The following is a 21,040-nucleotide window of genomic DNA, read 5'->3' as shown; positions in this document are numbered from 1 at the left end:
GACTTAACAAGCTTTTCTTATTTTTCAATTACAGTTTACACTGAACATTATTTCATATTAGTTTCAGGTATAGAGCATAGTGCTTAGACAATCATATACATTACAAAGTATTCTCCCTGATATTTCAAGAACCCATCTGACATAGTTATTACAATATTATTGGCTGTATTCCCTATACCATAGTTTACAGCCCTGTGATGATTTTGTTACTATCAATTTGTACTTCTTAATTCCTTCCCCTTGTTCACCCAGCCCCCCAACTCTTCTCCTCTTTGCCAACCATCAAGTCTTTAACAGACAATTTTTATCTTCAGCTAATAAAATAAGGAAATCGGTGCATTTGTGGCCCCTCCCATTTTCTTTTTCGATTGCCTCCTAATTTTTTTATGTTATTTCCTTCCCTGCTTTCTAATTTTTAATTTTATTATGTAATGGTTATCAACATTGGCTGCCCATTCAAGTCAACTGTGGAGCATTTGAAAAATATCAATGACTGGGCTCCAGCCCAGAACTATTAGTGACAAATCTACAGGCATGTGTTTGGGGCACTGGCATGTTTACCACAGGTGTTTTAATGTGAAGTCAGCTTTGAGCACACAATACTGATTCATATAATGATTTTATGTTGCCATTTCTATTCATTCTGAACTAACTCACTTTCCAACATCTGATGTCTTACCATTTCTGTCCATTACTTTTCTGCAAAAAAAGGCATATGCTTCAGCAATATTTTTCATAATTTCTGCTTTTCATGATGAAAGTCTGACAATTTTTCTAGTGTTTCATAGCAACATATTCTAGTTAGGGTTTTGCTTTTGCGAACTTACTTTCCTGTTCCACTTTTAAAATTTTCTTATCTCTCCAATTTAACCCTGTGCTGCCTCTTATTTATTTCATATTTTAAGAAGGTGAGTTTCTTTTTCCTGGGAAAGAGAATTCTATTGAGACAAAGCTTCATGGGCATGCAACCTGAACACAGGTCGTCTGCACAGGTCGACCTGCTCTGCTGTCACTGTACTAAAATGTTTAATAACTTTCCCCAAATCTCTTCCACATTTTCAGTTTGTCCTGGGTCCTGCAAATTATCTAGTCAGTCCTGCACTGAGGAAAGAGAATGGAAAGTGTTTTTGGTTATCAAGAATTTTCCTTGTGACCCAATGGAGATGGGGCTTTTTGTGATACTCACCCTCCCTCTGTGGCTGCAGAGCCCTGCTTCCGAGAAATGTGGCTTCTTCATTGTGTGGCGCCTGGTTTAGCCTTGGCCTCTCCAACTCCTGGAAGAAAATCAGATAAAAGGAGGTCATGAAAACATATCAGATAGCACATTTCAATAGCTGCAGATGGGGACTTAGGACAGGGTAAGTTTCTGGTGACTTTGTGAGGTCAGCGTAGGTGAGGTCCTGCTCCCTACTCCTGCTCAGAGTACTGCCTCACCAGCCCTTTCACCAATTTGGGGACATAGAGGTTTTGTTGCTACCTCATTTTACAAAAAAAAAAAAAAAAATAGCCCTCATATTTGTAGTTTTAGTTTTTGTTCTCCATATTGCTTTCGGATGGTTTTTAGGAGAAGAAAAAGGGAAATACCTAAATTACATGATTATATTTAAAAGTGTATTAACTTTATGTGTTTTTATGTTTTACATATATATTCTGTAGGCAACATGTAACCCAACAATCTCTAATTTTTATCTCTGTATGTGGGAGTAAAGTGGAGGTTAATGCACTTACATTTATTTGTACGGATATGTTTAACCTTCTTAATTTATATAATTACCAATATAAATACTGATATATAGCTATATATTTATATATGTGTATATGTATATGTTTGTGTGTGTGTGTGTATATATATATATCCATCATTTCTTTCTTGCCTTCCAGTGACATTTTTTATTGTATTTTTCTTCCTTTGCTAACTTGGATTTTATATAGTTTATTTTTACCATTAATGGGTGTCCTAAAAAATAATATGCATATTTAATTTCACAGGTCCATTTAGTTACTGCCTGCCTTCTTTTTTTAAAATAATTTCATTTATTTATTTTATAGATTTTATTTACCTTTAGAAGGGAAGGGAAAGAGAGAGGGAGAGAAATATCAATGTATGGTTGCTTCTCATGTTTCCCCTGCTGGAAACTGGCCCCTGCTGGGAACTGGTTTGCAACCCAGGCATGTGCCCTGAGTGGGAATTGAACCACAATCCTTTGGTTCACAGGCCTGTGCTCAATCCACTGAGCTAGACCAGCCAGGGCCCTTCTTCTTAACATATACTTAATAATACATAGGACTTTAACTGCTATAGCACAATTTCTATCTAATGTAACATTTTTATCCAGAACAAGTTTTCTCTATTATTTATTAAACCCACAAATTAGACATAATTATAGTTGATAACTTGTGATTAACCCACCTGTGTTTAAATATTTTAGCCTTTTATTCCTATTTGCCTCTCAGACTTTCTGTAGTCTGAGATAGTACTATTTTTTTCTTCTTTGTAATATTTTCTCTTAAGAATGTATACTTGTAACACACTCCTTTTGTGGGCTCTTATTTTTTTTATTTATTATGATAAGTACTTTTTATTTTTGTAATCATTTTTATTAATGTTTAAATACCATTGTCTCCATTGTTCCACCACCAATTTCCCCATCCCACCCACCAGTTACAGTTGACATTCACTATTGTATCAGTTTCAGCTGCACAGCATGGTGGTTAGGCATTTACATAACCTATGAAGTGATCCCCCCCACCCCGATTGTACAGTAGTATACTCTCTTTGGTTTGCTCAAAAATGTCTTTCTCCATATTGAGAGATAGTTTGCCAAATATACGATTCTAGGCTGATAGTTAATTTTTCTAAGTCCTATTAATGTATTACTTTACTTTCTGTTTTTTAAAATATTATAACAAATATTGCTCCTTAGTTCTTATCACTTAGGAAATCACAAGGTTTTAGAAGTTGTGTGGTGCTAGTAGGAATCATGGAGGAAGACAAAAATATCTTTCTTTTTTATGTAATCTATCGCATTTTTCTATTACCATTTATTCTACTTATGTCCCCTCCTTCCAGAAATCACCAGATTGTTTTATATGTCCATAAGTCCTTTTTCTTTTTTGTTCAATCCCCCCACCCCCTAACCTACCCTCCACCACTAGCTGTCATCCTGCTCTCTTACATATGAGTCTATCTCTGTTTTGCTTGTTAGTTCAATCTGTTCTTTAGGTTCTAGATATGAGTGAAATAATATGGTATTTTTCTTTCTCTGACTGGCTTATTTCACTTAGCATAATGTTCTCCAGGCCCATTCATACTATTTCAAAAGGTAAAATTTTCCCTTTTTATAACTGAGTAGTATTCTATCATGTGAATGTCCCATAGTTGTTTTATCCACTCAGCTATTAATGGACACCTTAGCTGCTTCCATATCTTGCAATTGTAAATAGCACTGCAATGAACACAGGGGTGCTTATGTTTTTTTGAATTAGTGTTTTGAGTTCCTTCAGATATATTCCCAGAAGTGGGAGATCTAAGTCAAAAGGCAGGGCCACTTTTAGTTTTTTGAGGTATTTCCATACTGTTTTCTACAGTGACTGCACCAGTCCGCACTCCCACCAACAGTGCCAAAGGGTTCCCCTTTCTGCACATCATCACCAGCACTTGTTTGTTGATTTATTGATGATAACCATTCTGACAAGTGTGGAATGATTAGCCATCTGTATGTTTTCTTTGGAAAAGTATCTATTCAGGTTCTTTTCCCATCTTTTAATTGGTGGGGGGTTTTTTTTTGGTGTTGAGTTTTGTAAGTACTTTATAAATTTCAGATATTAACCCTTTATCAGATGCATAGGTTAATATATCCTCCCATTCTGTGGGTTTTCTTTTGTTTTATTGATGATTTCCTTTGCTGTGCAAAAACTTATTAGTTTCATGTGGTCCCATTTGTTTATTTTTTTGTTGTTTCCCTTGCTTGGGAAGATACATCCAATAAAAAATTGCTATGAGCAATGCTCAAGATTTTGTTGCCTATGTTTTCTTCTAAGATTTTTGTGGTTTGGGGTCTCACATTTAAGTCTTTGATCCATTTTTAATTTATTCTTGTGTGTGATGTAAGAAGGTAGTCGTTTCATTTTGCTGTGTGTATCTGTCGTATTTTCCCAACACTATTTATTGAATGAACTATCTTTAGCCCATTGTATGTGCTTGCTTCCTCTGTTGAAAATTAGTGGACTATAAATGTGTCGGTTTATTCTGGGCCCTCTTCTGGTTTTCAAACCTCTTCCAGTTTTTACCACTTCTGATCACTAGTATATCTTGGTGCTTCAAGGTCTAATTTTGCCGGTTGTTTTTACTACTCACTCTTGTTCATAGTAGCTTATTTCCTCTTCTCTTTTGAAATGTTGAATTACTAGATCATTTTTTTTCTTCTATTATTGCTTCTTGGGAATCTGCAGTGTCATTGCAGTATGGGTAAGCTAAGTCCAGTGTTTTTCTGATGTCTTCTCTTAATCTGTGGAGTTTTTCAGTTTGCTAAGAATGTTACGAATTGGATTTATTTTTTATTTATACTTATTGGACTTGAGATTCTTTCTGAACCTCAGAAAGAAGAGAGAATTCAGGCCTCTATTCAAACTTCTGAGAATTCTCTGCCACCCTTTGTTCAGATATACTTTTTCCTATTCTTGTATTTCTACCCTTCCAGGGCTCAAACTAGACATATGCTACACTTTCTCATGATAGCCTACTTATCTCCTAACTTATCTTTTCTATTTTCCTTCCCTTTGAGCATCTTTGTTGAATTCTAAATAATCTCTTTAGATTGTACTTCCCATAATTTTATTTTTTACTTCTGAATTTCTGGTTTGTTTCTCAGATTTACTTTATTGTTTTACATTTTATCACTTGCCTATTTTGTAACTTCATATTTCTATTTTCTTAAACTTTCTCGTAGAATTTATTTTCTAATCCACTTCTGATCATTAGTATATCTTGGTCCTTCAAGATCTAATTTTGCTGGTTGTTTTTACTACTCACTCTTGTTCAGAGTAGCTTATTTCCTCTTCTCTTTTGAAATGTTGAATTACTAGATCATTTTTTTTCTTCTGGCCTATATCTGAGAATATTGTATTGAGCTGCAGATGAAGATGCACCATTTCAAAGACAATTTGTTGTCAACCTATCTTAACTTTCCTTTCATAGTTTTCATCCCTTTATTTGTCTGCATTAATCTCTCCAAAATTTCCTTGGGTCTATTTTCCAATTTTAACACTTTTTTTTCAAATACTTACTGTGTTCTCTAATCCACCCATTGTTTATTTTTAATTAGTGACTACTTATTTTCATTTATAGAAATCATCATTGTTTCAAATATTTTGATGTACTGTTTTCATGTTGCTTAGGTCTTAAAATTTTTTCAATTATATTTTAATTCTTTATACACTTTTAATAAAATATTAGCACCTACATATTTGTGGTGGATATAAATCTACACACTTAGAAGGCACTTTTGAAATATTGTGGTCTTTGTCGGTGTGGTGAATCCTACCCTATAAGTATTTAAGAAACAATGGTAAAGAAAAATTAAATAATAAGTATGGAATCACCTTTTCTATTAAATACTGCCTCTATCATTTAGAGCGGGGGTGTCAAACTCATTCTCTCATCAGCCAAATAACATTGAAAATCTACTCTATTTCTTGGCCAATTTCTAAGTATGGAGCAGTGGGATTATTTAAGCTTTGACTGATCAAGCTGGATATTTGAATTTCTGCAATAATGCATGGATGTAGCTTTGTTATTGCTCTGATGTCAGTTATTGTGCAGTATGAATTGCTTCAGAATCTAGTGTCAGCTCTGATTACTTTTGTGTATTTTAGGAATGAAGTCTCTTATTTTATTCATGGCACTATACATTGATGCAAATATAGAAAAAGTTGCTTCATCTGACTGAAGAATAATTACTTCCCTTTTTACTTGAAATTCAAAAAATTACACTTCCCGGTTCCAAAAACTTGGATCATTTTTGATAATGGAATCTGAGCAGTTTCTACAATGGGCCTGTTTTATTCTCTAGGTGCTTGAGACTTTAACTTGTATGTTCATTACCTGTTATATCTTCTTCTTCACCACTGAAGCTTATTGAATGGCCTCCATTAAATTTTTATTGGTGTCCCGGGCAATTCAGTATTGAGCCGTATTACAGCTATTCCCTTTTTGATGTCAGCTATTTAAAAATCCATATCACCATTTTAATCTTCAGTCATCATTAATTCTGTCAACAAATGATAATACATTATTTTATCCTTCTCAAAGATGTTTTTAGTAATCACAAAGTCACACCTGCAACAGCAAATGAAGTTTGAACTCCACCCTTGCATTTTATGAATTCTAAAGATCCACTATAGGTCAATGCTTCAGACTTGCACTATCTAAGAATATATTAATTATTAATATATTAATTATTATTAGTATATTATCATCTTTTAATTATTAGTCACTTTTGGATGTTTAAATTCAACAACAAACATAAATATGTTAAATTAAGAACTCAGTTCCTGGAATATGCTAGCTACAGTTTAAGAGCTCAGGAGACACATGTGACTGGTGGCTGGTGTATTGGGCCATGCAGATAGATGTAGAATATTTAATCATCACAGAGAGCTCCACTGGAGAGCACTGCTGTGCACAAAGACTCATTTGATTCAAGGACCTCAACTGTGACTCAAGTGAAAGCAAATTTTTCTGAATAACATCATATTAAACATTATCTGTTAGAGCACCGTGCTCATGTTCTCTTCCATTTAAACAAATGACCTTGTCGATTTTATCAGTTATATACCTAGAAACCTCACACTGCAACATAAAACTTGTACCTTTTATCCCATTTACAGCTATTGTAATAAAATTGGACTTCACAATAAATTTTAATGAATCTGATGAGACCACAGCGCTTCCAACGGTTCTCCTTAAAATAGTGTCGATCCATGATGAATTTATTTTTTATTTTTTAAATATATTTTATTGATTATGCGATTACAGTTGTCCTATTCCCCCCCTTCACTCCCCTCTACCCTGCTTACCCCTCCCCACCATTCCCCCCACTTTCATTCATGTCCATGTGTCACAAGTTCTTTAGATTCTGTATTTCCCATAGTATTCCTGCCCTCTCCCCTGTCTATTTTCTACCTAACATCTATGATACTTATTCTCTGTACCTTCTCCCCTCTTCTCCTCCTCCCACTCCCCTGTTGCTAACCCTCCATGTGATCTCCATTTCTATGTTTCCCCTCCTGATTTAGCTGTCCTCTTGGTTTGCTTTTGTTTTAGGTGTGGTCGTTAATAACTGTGAGTTTGCTGTCCTTTCACTGTTCATATTTTTATCTTCTTTTTTTTAGATAAGTCCCTTTAACATTTCATATAATAAGGGCTCGGTGATGATGAACTCCTTGAATTTGACCGTATCTGAGAAGCACTTTATCTGCCCTTCCATTCTAAATGAAAGCTTTGCTGGATAGAGCAATCTTGGCTGTAGGTCTTTGGATTTCATGACTTGGAATACTTCTTTCCAGCCCCTTCTTGCCTGTAAGGTCTCTTTTGAGAAGTCAGCTGACAGTCTGATGGGAACTCCTTTGTAGGTGACTGTCCCCTTAGCTCTTGCTGCTTCTAGGATTCTCTCCTTCATTTTTATCTTGGCTGATGTAATTATGATGTGCCTTGGTGTGTTCCTTCTTGGGTCCAACTTCTTTGGGACTCTCTGAGGGTCCTGGATTTCCTGAAAGTCTATTTCCTTTGCCAGACTGGGGAAGTTCTCCTTTATTATTTGTTCAAATGAGTTTTCCACTCGTGGCTGTTCCTCTTCCCCTTCTGGTACCCCTATAATTTGGACGTTGGTACGTTTAAAGATGTCCTGGAAGTTCCTAAGCCTCTCCTCATTTTTTTGAATTCTTGTTTCTTCATTCTATTCTGTTTGGTCATCTTTTCTTCCTTCTGGTTTACTCCCTTGATTTGAGTCCCAGTTTCCTTTCCATCACTATTGGTTTTCTGTGTATTTCCCTTCATTTCAATCAGTTTAGCCTTCATGTGTTCCTCTAATTTGTGGCTAAAATCAACCAATTCTGTGAGCATCCTGATCAGCAGTATTTTGAACTGTGCATCTGCTAGGTTGGCTATCTCTTGGTCACTTAGAAATATAGGCTCTGGGGCTTTGAACTGTTCTTGAGCCATATTTTGGTCTGTTTGCACCTGTTATGTATGAGGGGCATATTCCTAGGTGTTCACCAGGGTGGGGCAATCCAGTTACTAGGTTGTGATGCTGTATGTGGGGGCAGGGTCAGAGAGGGAAAAAATTGTGCTTTGCTCCACCATTTGCTCTCTCTCAGATTTCTGTCTCTTCTGCAGCTTCTCACAAGCAAATTGGGCCATTCTGGTGCTGGTTCCTGTGTGTGTGGGCTTGTGTGCCCTCCAAGACCCTGTGGGTCTCTCCAATGAACTCTCTGTGAGTCTGGGAGCTTCTCCCAGCACCCTGACCCTGAAAGTCTTTCCAATTGGTGCTTTCAGGCTCTAATTCCCTTTCTGGGACCCTAGTCTGAGCGGTCTGTCTCACTGTTCACTCCTTCACTTGGTTTATCTGCACGCGAATGTGTGACCATGGTCAGGCAGCCACCCTGCCGCACTCACTGGGTCCGCCCATTGCCACCCCAACCCTGGGATCTGCCAGTTGTCACCGCCTTCACTCCTGGGTCAGTATGGGACAATCTTTCCTGCCAGACCTGGCTCCACCGCTGACTCCACCCCTCTTACCAGTCTGACTGAATGGTTCCTTGTCGGATTTCCATACAGTTCAATTTTCTGTGTTTTGGCTGCATTTTTGTTACTAAAACTTTGTTGCTTTCTAAACTTAGTTTTGCAAGGAGGCACAGTGTTTCCACCTATGCCTCCATCTTGGCCGAGGTCCATTTTTTACATTTTTTATATTTTACTTTTTTATTTTTTTAATTTTCCCCCCAATATTTTTATTTAATTATTTTTCAAGTATAGTTTTCTGTATATTACTCCCATCCCATCCCACCCCCCATGCTCCCCCCTCCCTCCCATTTCCACCCTTCTCAGTTGTTGTCCATGTATCCTTTATATAAGTTCCTCTAAATCCCTCCCTTATTTCCCCTGAAATTCCCTCCCCTCTCCCCTCTAATTATCGTTCAAGTACAGTTTTCTGTCTTTTACTCCCATCCCAGCCCACCCCGCCCCAATGCTCTCCACCTCCCTCCCATTTCCACCCCTGTTAGCTTTTGTCCATGTGTCCTTTATACTTGTTCCTGTGAATCCTTCCCCTTTTTCCCATCTCTTTTCTGGTTTCGTAGGCCGGTTCTCTATTTCAGGGTCTTTGGTTATATTTTGCTTGCTTGTTTGTTTTGTTGTTTAGGTTCCTGTTAAAGGTGAGATTATATGGTATTTGTCTTTCATTGCCTGGCTTATTTCACTCAGCATAATGCTTTCCAGTTCCAGCCATGCTGTTGCAAAGGGTAGGAGCTCCTTCTTTCTTTCTGCTGCATAGAATTCCATTGTGTAAATGTACAATAGTTTTTTTAACCATTCATTTACTGATGGACACCTAGGTTGCTTCCAACTCTTGGCTATTGTAAATTGTGCTGCTGTGAACATTGGGGTACATAGGCTCTTTTGGATTGGTGTTTCAGGGTTCTTAGGATGTAATCCTAGCAGTGAAATTGCTGGGTCAAAAGGCATATTCATTTTTAGATTTCTGAGAAAATTCCATACTGTTTTCCATAATGTTTGTACCAGTCTGCAATCCCACCAACAGTGAACTAGGGTCCCCTTTTCTCCACAACCTCTCCAGCACTTCTTGTTTGTTGCTTTGTTTATGATGGCCATTCTGACTGATGTAAAGTGGTACCTCATTGTGGTTTTAATTTGCATCTCTCTGATAGCTAGCAATACAGAGCATCTTTTCATATGTCTGGTCCTCTGTATGTCCTCCTTGGAGAAATGTCTGTTCAAGTCCTCTGCCCATTTTTTAATCGGTTGCTTGTCTTCTTTGAGTGGAGTCGAGTGAGTTCTTTGTATATTTTGGAGATTAAACCTTTGTCTGAGGTATCATTGGCAAATATGTTTTTCCAAACAGTTGCTTCTCTTTGTATCTTGATACTGTTTTCCTTAGCCATGCAGAAGCTTTTAATTTTGATGAGATCTCATTTGTGTATTCTTTCCTTTATATCCCTTGCTCTAGGGGACGTATCAGTAAAAATATTGCTGCGTGGAATATCTGAGATTTTCCTGCCAATGCTCTCCTCTAGGGCTTTAATGGTTTCCTGGCTTATATTTAAGTCTTTTATCCACCTTGAATTTATTTTGGTGTATGGTGTAAGTTGGTGCTCAAGTTTCATTTTTTTGCATGTGGCTGTCCAGTTTTCCCAACACCATTTGTTGAAGAGGCTATCTTTACTCCATTTTATGTTACTGCCCCCTTTGTAGAATATTAATTGACTGTAGAGGTTTGGGTTTATTTCAGGGTTCTCTGTTCTATTCTATTGGTCTATGTGCCTGTTTTTATGCCAGTACCAGGCTGTTTTGATTACAGTGGCCTTGTAGTATAGTTTGATATCAGGTATTGTAATCCCTCCTACTTTGCTCTTCTTTCTCAAAATTGCAGCTGCTATTCGTGGTCTTTTATAGTTCCATATAAATTTTTGAAGTGTTTGTTCTATGTCTGTGAAATATGCCATCGGCACTTTAATAGGTATTGCATTAAATCTGTAAATTGCTTTGGGTAGTATGGACATTTTGATGATGTTAATTCTTCCAATCCATGAACACAGTATATCTTTCCATTTGTTTGTGTCTTCCTTGATTTCTGTCTTCAGTGTTGTGTAATTTTCTGCATACAAGTCTTTAACCTCCTTGGTTAGGTTTATTCCCAGATATTTTATTTTTGTTTTTCCTATATTGAATGGGATTTTTTCTTGATTTCTGCTTCTGCTGTTTCATTGTTAGTATACAAAAATGCCTTTGATTTCTGGATATTGACTTTATAACCCACTGTTTTGCCAAATTCATTTATTAGTTCAAGCAGTTTTGGGGTAGAGTCTATAGGATTTTCCATGTACACTATCATGTCATCTGCAAACAAGGACAGTTTTGTTTTCTCCTTTCCGATTTGGATGCCTTTTATTTCCTTTTCTTGTCTGATTGCTGTGGCTAGAACTTCTAATACTATATTGAATAGAAGTGGTGAAAGTGGACAACCTTGTCTTGGTCCCGATCTTAGTGGAAAAGCTTTTAGTTTTTGTCCATTGAGTATGATGTTGGCTGTAGTTTTTTCATATATGGCCTTTATTATATTGAGGAATGCTCTCTCTATTCCCACTTTGCTGAGTACCTTTATCATAAATGGGTGTTGTACCTTATCAAAAGCTTTTTCTGCATCTATTGATATGATCATGTGGTTTTTGTGTTAGGCCTCTGGTTCTTGTTACTTGGGATATTTCTTGCCATTCTCTTCTTGCTTGGAGCATTTCCATTGAGAAGGAAGTAACTAACCTTTTGGGGGCTCCCTTGTATGTTACTTCCTTTTTCTCCCTTTCTGCCTTTAAGATTCTCTTTGTCTTGGAATTTTGCCATTTTAATGGTGATGTGTCTTGAAGTGGACCTCTTTGGGTTCCTCTTGAATGGGACTCTCTGTGATTCCTGGATTTGTGTGACTTTTTCTCTTATCAAATTAGGGAAGTTTTTTCTCATTACTTTTTCAAATAGGTTATCTATCCCTTGTTCTTCTTCTCATTCTGGTATCCCTATTATTCAGATATTATTATGTTTCATATTGTCTTGCATTTCTCTGAATCCCTTTTTGTTCTTTCTGAACCTCTTTTCCCTTTCTTGCTCTTTCTGGGTGTTTTTTTCTACATTGTCCTCCAACTCACTGATCTGATCTTCTGCTTCATCGATCCTGCTTTTGATTCCTTCTACTGTGTTCTTCAGTTCAGAAATTGTATTCTTCTTTCCCGCTTGGCCCTTGCTAATAGTTTCTATTTTCTTTTTCATGTTGTTATAGTTTTCAGTGAGTTCATTGTAGCTCCCCTGTAGTTTCTGGTAGCTCATTGTGAGCTCTTTGAACTTCCTGATAACCAGTGCTTCGAATTCAATATCTGATAGTTGACCTGCCTCTATTTCATCTAACATTCTTTCTGAGGCTCCCTCTTTTGCTTTCATTTGGGGACTTTTTCTTTGTCTTCTTATTGTTTGTGAGACTCTTCTTGTTAGCCTCAGCTTCTTAAAGTGATCTGTTTTGACTCCCTTGGTTTTTGGTGTTAACTTCTATGGTAGAATACCTGTGAGATTCAGTGGTGCAGGCTCTTTTGGTTATTCTCGTGTTCTCCACTTCCACCTACTCCTTTTTGGGTGTATGTGATCAGTTGGAGGGGGAGGCAAAATGGTTAATGACAGCAGGAGAGTATTTTATGTTATTTATAGTCACAGCCATTAGAGAAGAGATAGAATATCTTTAGGCTATATATAATGTTAAACATAATCTTCAGTCCAACTTGCCACTTTTAAGAAAGGATAGACAAAAGATAAGTCTCTTGTTGGGGAGGGAGGGCTTGTGAGTTGGGTCCAGAAAGCAGTGAGGTTGTGGGAGGTCAGATTCTGTGGTAAGGTGAGAGTAAAGGATAGTAAATAGGTATAGTGTGTGAGCAATTAGTTAACCACTACAGTAATAGAGTTCAGGAAACTATGAAGTGGGCTAAGATCTGGGAGATGTGTTGTAAAGTATTTACAGTTGTATAGAACAGCTAATATTTATAATAATATTAGAGCGACAATCATATGATAGAATCTATGTGATCTGGATAACATGAATAGGGGGTATAGAACTTTGGGTAGTGTGCTAAATGAAGATAAGTGGCGTGAAGTATAGAAAATTAGCAATACACTGTGGAGGAGAGAAGAGTGGAAACCTGTCAAATGATACAATATAAACAGCCAAGGCAAAGAAGCCTATATAGAAAGAAGAGAAATACAAAGATACTATTAAAATATAAAAAGTGAGAATAATGATAAAAATAATAATACAAATATGCAGCAACTGTGGCTTCTCTGCTATAGCAAAGTGGAATTTGTCTCTCTGTCTCTATTGTCTCTGTCCCCTCTTTTGGTCCAACTCTGGTCTTTTCGCAGTTTCAAGTTGTTTGTGCCACTTGTGGGTAAAAGAGAAAAAAGGCAGGAGAAGGGAGGAAAAAGTGATAAGTTTGGGAAGAAAGGAAGAGTGAATAAAATAAGAAAAAAGAAAAGAGAGAAAAAAGGTATTGAAAGATAAAACAATAATAAAATTAAAAAGATAAAAGATTACTTAAAAAAAAAAACACATCTCTTGTTGGTTTCAAACTGGCCAAACCGGTTTTTCTGGCTGCAGCAGGCTGAGAGGCAATTCATGTGGTCTTTTTGCAAGGTTCTCCCAAGAGCTAACCTTAAGCTGCTCCCCAACGTCCCACGAAGGGGATCTAGGTCCTTTTCAGAGCACTTTTCCTGGGGGTCCTGACTGTGGGCTGGGGTGCAGGTGCGCACACCAGCCAGGCTGCCTGGGTCCCGATGGATCTGGCATGGACCTTCCCAGTTCTGTGGGGGAACTCAAGGGCTTCTGCCCAACCTCTGGATTGCTGCCAGGCTACATGGGGAGCAGGCCAAGTGGTTGTCGCACGAGAATCCTTCAGTTTTCTTTCCATCAAATTTCTCCTTGAGAAAGGCTGCCTCTCAGCACAGCATAATCCCCCAGCCAGACCAGTGACTATTGGAGTCAGAGCCCCTCACTTCGCCTCTCAATTCTCCTGAGCTGGTGACCGCAGAGTCCGCAGATGAACACGGCCCTTTGTCCTTATCATCCTCTCTGTAAACTCAAGCAAACAGGTCTCTCCCTGGTGTTGCCCAACCTTACTTGGCTGGGGAGGGAGAGAGTCGATGACCCAGCTCTCTCCCAAGGACCCTTCACCAGGCCCCGGTCTCCAGAAGAGTCCATGGTAGATGCACCAGGCACTGGGCGCTGGCCAAGGTCACTGCTGCTCCTGTCTTTGCTCCAGTCCTTGAGACACTACTGACCTGCAGCTGTCTTCTTACCATCTGGTTTTTCAGTGTCCATTATGATTTCTGGTCTCTTCTTTTCATATATGCTGGGGAACTGTTGGCTGTTTGTGCTGTTCTCCATAGATCGGCCAGGATTTTCTCCCATGTGTATGGGGAAAATGGAATCTGCTCTGTCCTACGCTGTCACCATCTTCCCTCCATCCTCCCATGATGAATGTTAAATGTATCAGCCTTACAGTTTACATTGCTAAGTGTAGCCATAGCACAATCATCACAGCCTTTGGAGTTATTCAAAATAATACTTCAAAAACTCCTGAAAGTGGTATTGAAGGAGTCTATTCATATGGAATGACCTCTAGAAATTTTTCTTCAGGAGCCACTATTATTTTGTTGCTAGCCTTATCTCTGGAAATTTTAAAATGTCAAAATTAAAACAAAATAAGTTCTCCAAAGTGAGTATGTGATAGTAAGTCACAGTCTCTCCTAGAGCATTACTGACTTAGCTGCTTGGTAGCTCCAGTTTCTTTCACTCATTGCTGTATGGCCTAAATTATTTCTTGCATAAACATCACTGCCACACTGATGTTGTGACAGGAATCCTGATAAACCACATATTTTTGCAGACATTTCCAACATAACAATGTGATTTTTTGATGCTTTGGCATACATCAAGTTTAAAGTGTGAGAAAATATTTTTACATGTATATGAATGTAAAATATATTTATACATGTAATATATCTATACACAATTATTTTACACGAATATTTATTTTACATGTAAAATATTTTACATGAATATTTTTACATTTTGCTAACACATTCTCTATCAGTCATTTCTAATAGTAACACCACAACAATACTCACTCCAAAATATCTCATAACGAGAGGGCTACAAGACCTCCAGTACTCTCTAGGACACCAGGTTCATTAACATCATCTGGTGCAAAAAAATTACAAAGGTACTGTGCATTTTAAAACTAGTCAGCCAGAAAAAGATAATTGAAACATCTATTATTCATTGGTAACCTTTTTTTACCAGAGAAACCAACCTCACTTCTGAGAGAGTGTGTGGGAATTCCACCTGCTGTTCAGCTTTCTGCCCGTTGTGAACCATTGCTGTAGTGTCATCTGATAGCACTACAATAGAATCATCTACAGATCTAGCCAGTGTCCCAGAGAATACTCCTGCTCTCTTCTGGCCCAATTTCACAGCCACATCTCTAGACCTTACCCCCACTTTCTGCTGCACTGGTACCTCCATAAGTGGGTATACAGGAGGTCAGCAGGCAGAGGATTGGTCCCCAGTGGGAAGAGGCACAGGAATGTCCCTAAATCAACTTAAATATAATGTTTAAGGTATTTTGAATTATTCTGATATTTCTAGCTTCTGTGGTAAAATTTCTTCTATTTTTTTGATAACACTCTCTCATAGTGGTTTGTGTATGTGTGTGTGAGAGAGAGAGAGAAACTTGAATTATGGACATGTTCATACACTAGGGTTTTAATAAGTCCTATACCAATTCTTAATATTAATTTTCTTCTGGTTTCTAAACTTCTACTGGAACCACTACTACTGTTTCTTAAACTGCTAGGTGTGAAACCATCACTATCTCCACACTTGATTTTAATCGTGAATTGTGTTCAAGCTTGTAGCACTTAAGGGATTAAAAAGAAAGAAAGAATGGAAGAGAGAGAAGAAAGAAGGGAGGCTGGTAGGAGAAAAAAGACTTGATCAGTTTCTTCATAGGACAAATACAACCTTACTTGGAGAAGTACCCTTAATGTGAAGACTATATAATCGAAGTAGTGTCCTCTCCCCTGGAAATTAAGGATCTATTTAATAACAGTCACTGATTTTCCTTACCTAATAATGAATAATCACTCTAATAGGTACTAGATTTCTCCTGGATACAGGTAGAGACAATAAAGATTATTCTTAGAGGTCATGGGCTTTAAAGAATAAGTTAGTTCTCACTCCCCTGCTCACCTCCATCTCAGGTCCTATCTCTTTTCTCCTTGTGACAACTAAAACTCAAGCTCCTTGCTTCCTAAGCCCCAAAGTCACATTGGTATCTGCATCTGTTTATTGCTGTGTTTTGATTTCTCTGTCTCTGTTCCTCTTTCTCTGTTTCCCACCTGTCTCTGGAGGTCAACTCTGTATTTTTTTTTAGCTTTTAAATTTTACTAATATTTTTCTAAAATGATTAATTACTTAGTATATGATGTTTTTATGAAAAGGTAGCATTGATTACATTTTTATTTATATAGCACAAGGTTTTCAGAACTCATTAATATTAGGGTAAAAATAAGATCAGTTAAAAATCAAGCATTGCAAAGCATCAGAATTTACTATTCAATCACATCTGTTTGTAATAGAGCATTTTTCCTCAATGAATAATAAAAACAGGGATCATATCAATCATTTTAGAATCTAATGCGTTGGGCTTCCATGAGAGCTGATCTGGATTATAATTATTTTCAAATAATCAATAGGTTTCTATTTTGTCCTAAAGTGTTTTTTCAGGCTTTCTACTTATTTCCTCGTTATTTCTCATGTTTCATTATTATATTATCTTTTTCAATTATGAATCTTGTCACCTTTTGTGGATATAATTCACTGTTAAATGGACCTGCTAGTTCTTAAAAATCATGGCTTTTAAAAGATACTACGCTTGTCTTTAACCAACTGCCTTATGTCAGAAAGCAAGGTAGACATGGGAGAACTGTGGTAGCAAGAGGTAACCATACCTGTTTCTTCCACATGGACACACACCCGCATTGTACACATGTTCACCCATTCATAACAGCAGAACATAAAAGGGGCTTGCTTGGTTCAACTTTAGATTTCCCATCCATTTTACTCAAAGACAAGAAAAAATTAATCAAAGCAATAAAAAATTAAATCACATTTACCAGCATAGGCAACTATAAGTCATCAAATAGCCACCTCTCATGCTTGTCCTGGGCCTATTTCCCCATCTATAAAATTAGTCATACAACTAAAGAATAAATGGGAACCATGATGTTACAGAACAGACCTGGGGCAGGGTGGGGGGGGACGAGATACTGTTATTGAATGCAGCCCCCCTCTCCCAGGGTCCTCCTGTACTAGGTTCACCTTACCTACCACCAGGAATTTATGGCTCTCTAGGCCAGAGTTTGGTGAAAAGGAAAGGAACTATTTATTCAAAAGTTATACAGACTTAGAGTAATGACTTAATGTTTTTGTTAAAATCCCAAAGTCCCTTAAAACACCCACAAACACACAGTCCTTCCTTTCTCCCTTTGCCCAGTCAGGGGTACCGTATCTCAGGAAAAAAAAATAGAAGTTTGTGGCTCAACTAGGCCCTGGTTCTTCCCAGTAACCTGTACTCAGCAGGCAGATCTCCTGAGGTTCCCAGCACCATCAGTTTTGTTGCTGGGATATCCAGTTCTTAATCCAAACTTTTGTAGCACCTTCTCATGGCCTGCCAGGAAGAATCCTTTCAGCCCTTTCCTTCCCATAATGTCTCTCCTGCATTATTCCATATAAAAATGGGAAAAAACCCATATTTGTGCTATCTATCACATACTGAACTCAATAAGCAGAGACAGGGATTGAATTTTTACAGGTGCTTTATCAGATGGCTGGCGATCTAAGACAGCAGGTTCATACCCTAACAGACCATCTTAAGTTCCATTTTAAAATGGCCCTTTTTATAAGAAGAACAAAGCAAAAGGTAGGCAAGGAGCTTGGAATTCAGGGAAAAGTTGATTGGATTAAAAAAAACTGCAATATTCTTATCCTGGGTAGTGGTCTTTAGCTGTGTCCTGGATGATGGTCATCTCACTCTGGAGCACAATGGCTCAAATACCATCTTGAGTTGCTTTCAGTCCTCCTGAGGCACAACGGTAGAACTGCTTCTGGTCTCTTGAAGTCTGGGAGGGTCATACATTCAGTTCCTTGAACAATAGCTCTTACATGCATTGATTACTAAGCTTATTAGCTATTACTTAAACTAAAATTTTCCAACTCTGAAGTTCCCTATCACAAACTGGTAAGTGAGAGCCCTGCATCACTGCTACATCTTGCTTTCCTGCTTCCTAAGCCACATGGCAAAGGGATCCCCAAAACCACATGGTTCCCCCAAAACTGCATGGTTCCACACAAAACCGTGTGGTTCCACACCCCACCAAAACCATGTGATTCCAACCAGCATGGTTGCCATGGCTGGGTTTAAATCCTGGCACCTATCTACCTCCTCATGCCTGTTTCTGACTCCTCCCACAATCAGCTGCACCTGCCAGCATTCTCATGTTTTTCCAGCTTTTCTGGACTGCCATAATAAGTCCAGGTAGGCATGGCCCTGTGGTGTGGAGCCAACCATCTCACACAGGCTCTGTAACCAGGGGCAGTTGTCTCCAAGCTACCTCATAGATCAAAGTCACGCCCATCTCCCTGGCTAAAAGCTTGGCCAGAGCTACTTAACATATCTATGAAACTAACCAAAAGTTATAGATAAGTTAAATAACCAATTTTGTGGTCATTTGCAAAACAATTGATATGCAAAATAACTCTCAATAGCCCTATTCCATGTGTCCCATCCCCCAGTCCAGACTGGAGGTAAGGACATCCTACATTTTTAATATTTCCTGGACACCCTGAGTTCTGGACCCCATTACAAATCCCCTTTGGGGAGGGGGGACTTGGCTGTACCCTGTTACAATATTTCTTTAAACTGATTTCAATGTTATAAAACCATGTGTGTAGAGTTATAGCAATTAACTTTATGTATCTTCCACCGAAGAAGGGGAAGAATCTCCTTGCTGGGATAAAGGGCAATATTTTTAATAATTTGGAAGATATTTCCTGAGGGATCAACCATTTTAGTCCATTAACTTCCTGCAGTTGAAGACTTTATCTTAGTAATTGTTAACATAATGTCATTTTTTTCTTGTTTTCTCACCTTCCTTTCTCATATTTTATTATTGAAATTCTTTTTGGGGGATGGAGGGGGGTGTGGTTTTTAGAATTTCTTTTTATCTTACATGAGTTCTACTTTCTCAAGCTGCATTGTTCTGGTTGATGCCACGTCCGATGCTAACCAGGTCGGCTGACACAGTCACGGCTTGGAGATGACAGCTTCACAGAAGCGTTTTCCAGCAGGACGGACATGGCATTAGTGGATATATGGTGTTCCTTTTATTCTCACTGTTTCTTAGTATTCTAACCTTTGCACGTCTGATAATTTGGAATCTCCTAGAATTAATGACCACTCTCAGAGAAAAAAAAACAGTTGGCTCAAGTCCTAAGTAATATCACCCTGGCTGAATTAAGGCATCGTACTTTACTTATTTGTTCCTGTGAAAGCCACCCAAGAAAGAACAGTTCAGGGAAAAATATGTTTTCCCACAGAACTGCCTCATAGAATAGCAAAAAACCCCTTTAGAAAATAGCCCCTGATTGTCAAAGATTTGTTAGAATAACAGCCCCTCCTTTACCTCGAATAGGAATATATATCAGTTAGAATTAGACAGGCATAAAAACAGAAGAAGCTGGTTAGCTATTACAAACTAAGCATTTAGAAACAACTACCAAGGAGTCAGAGTCCTCAGTATACAAAAAACATTTTAGACAGCAAGATAGATAGCTAAGTTAGATATTACAAAGGCTTATAGTGTATTTCCTAACCTCTGCTCAGTCTAACGTACCTGTTGCCAATGACAATTTCTGAGAACTTTAATAAACAATAAGACATTCAAACTGTATACATAGAACTATTTCAAATTGTCTGATTAATGGTTTTCCTGGTCAAAATAACTTTTGTTTAACATAACTGAAACTATGGGAACTTTCGTATTTTCCTGGTTACCTTTGTATTGATTTTTTCTGCTTAACTGATCATGCTGTACACCTGTAAATGTTAATCTATGCCAAAAATGAAAATATAAAAAATCAGCTTGTACTTGCAATAAACGGAACAGTGCTTCACCTGCCTTTGAGCTGTGTAGTTGCCTGTTACCCAGCGCCGACGCCTACTCTCACCTGAGGACCCTTAGATGGGCTGTGGCTGGACCGCGGCAGGTTGACTCCTCCCATAGCCTTTATAGCTTCATATCACTCATAAAACCTAGCTCCATAAATTGGGCAACTACTTGCTAAGGGCTTGAACTACATTAAAAATTCTCATTAATTTCTCATGTAATGAAGTTCTTCCCTCAATAGGGGGATGCAGAAGGCTGAAGAGATAAGCTTGTAAATCATCGCAGTAATAAAAAGGAAAGAGGGGAATGGATGGGGTAGAGGGTGCTATGGGAACATAGCAGGAGTACCTAATTAGCTGTATCTCTTAATGTTAAAGCATGAATGTGCTTATTGAACTAGAGCTTTAAAATTATGTCATCTTCATTTTCACCTAAAGGGAAAAGATTTTCCTACTTCTCTCCTCTGGCTTCTTGCTTCATTAATTATCCATTGTTTTTTTAAATGTCCAGCTTCTTTTGCTCCAGGGACTCTCTCAGTCTGCAAATATGTTTAATTGTTCTTGTCCTAATAACCAAAAACAAAAAACTTGTATTAACAATTCCTCCCTCTTATTCTCCTATAATTTCTCTCCATCCTTCCAAATTTCTAAAATCATTGACAGTGGTCTACGTTCCTCTCTTCACTTACATTCACCAGCACATTGGAATCCAACCTCCACTCACCATCATACCACCTAAACTCCTTCGTCAAAGGTAAATAATAATATGCTAAATGTCCAGTGACATCTCCTTACCCTTCCCCTGCTTGATCTCAGGAAAGATATGATCCTGTTGAAACTTTTTCCCTTGGGTTCTGGCCCACAACTCTGGTGTACTTGGCTGTGCGGGTTTTAGAGGTTGGGTTAAACCAGTTTATTGCCTTTGTCCAATAGTCTCTTGAGTTCCCAGTTTTTTTCTTATTGATTTAAATGAGCTCTGTATGTATTT

This window comes from Sturnira hondurensis, unplaced genomic scaffold (genome assembly GCF_014824575.4).
Source record: "Sturnira hondurensis isolate 20B ecotype Veracruz unplaced genomic scaffold, ASM1482457v3 Scaffold0008992, whole genome shotgun sequence".
Lineage (NCBI taxonomy): Eukaryota > Metazoa > Chordata > Mammalia > Chiroptera > Phyllostomidae > Sturnira > Sturnira hondurensis.
This window is presented reverse-complemented; position numbering follows the sequence as displayed.